Here is a 1,271-nt window from a genome sequence, read left to right as displayed (position 1 = left end):
CATGATGGAGTTTTATTTTGTAACAATGAATTATTCAGTTATGAAAAGAAATGGAATACTGATACAGTCTCCAACATGGATGAACCCTAAAATCATTGTGCTAAGTGAAAGAAGCAGACATAAAGGCCATATATTGTATGATTCCACCCACATGAAATGTCCAGAATAGGCTAATCTATAGAGACAGAAAGCAGATTAATAGTTGGCAGGGCTGGAGGGAGGAGGGCATGAAGAGTAACTGCTAGAGGGTAAGGGATTTCCTTGAAGGGATGAGAATATTCTAGAATTAGTCATAATGGTATATACAAATATCACTAAAACATACACTTGGAAAATATTAATTTTATGATATGTGAAAAAGTATTAGTAGCTCAGTCGTGTCCGACCCTTTGTGACTCCATGGACTGTATCCCACCAGGCTCCTCTGTCCGTGGAATTCTCCAGGCAAGAATACTGGAGTGGGTTGTCATTCCCTTCTTCAGGGGATCTTCCCAACCCAGGTCTCCTGCACTGCAGACAGATTCTTTACCATCTGAGCTACCAGGTATGTGAATTGTATCTTAGTAAAAAACAAAAACAAAAAAGTTGCTTTTTAGGGGACAATTGAGGCAATATAGACTTGGTCTTATATTAGACAATATTAGGGAATGATTTCTAACTTTCTTATGGTAAAAATGATATTATAGCTATAAAAAAAGAATATCATTATTTTAAATTGAAAAATTCTGAAATATTTAAGTATCTAATTTATGATGTTTGCAACTTATTTTCAAATAGTTCAATAAGAGAGACATATCTTTGTACATGCATAAATAAACCAAAGTTAGCAAAGCAATGGTTCAGTCTAAGTGGGGGGCATCTAAGTATATACTCTACTCTTTTTTTCAGCTTTACTTGAAACTTTTCATAAAGTTGGGAAAAGAAGAAAAAAAGATCGCCTAAAGTTTCATCATTGTTGTTGTACAGTCGCTAAGTTGTGTCTGATTCTTTGCAACCCATGGACTGTAGACAACTAGGTTCCTCTATCCATGGGATTTCCCAGGTAAGAATACTGGAGTGGGTTGCCATTTTCATCTCCAGGGAAAGTTTCATCATTAGTCACATAGTAAATACCATTCCAATATCCTTTGTGGGCTGGATTTTAGAAGCAGGAGATAATTTATAAAATGCCATATAGAATTTAGTGATTTTTGTTTTAAAACTCTGCATTGTTAAAGACTTGAGTGTTTGTCACCACTGAATTGTGATAAATAGAAAATCCATTATTTTAT

This window comes from Dama dama, chromosome 18, assembly GCF_033118175.1.
Source record: "Dama dama isolate Ldn47 chromosome 18, ASM3311817v1, whole genome shotgun sequence".
Taxonomy (NCBI): domain Eukaryota; kingdom Metazoa; phylum Chordata; class Mammalia; order Artiodactyla; family Cervidae; genus Dama; species Dama dama.
This window is presented reverse-complemented; position numbering follows the sequence as displayed.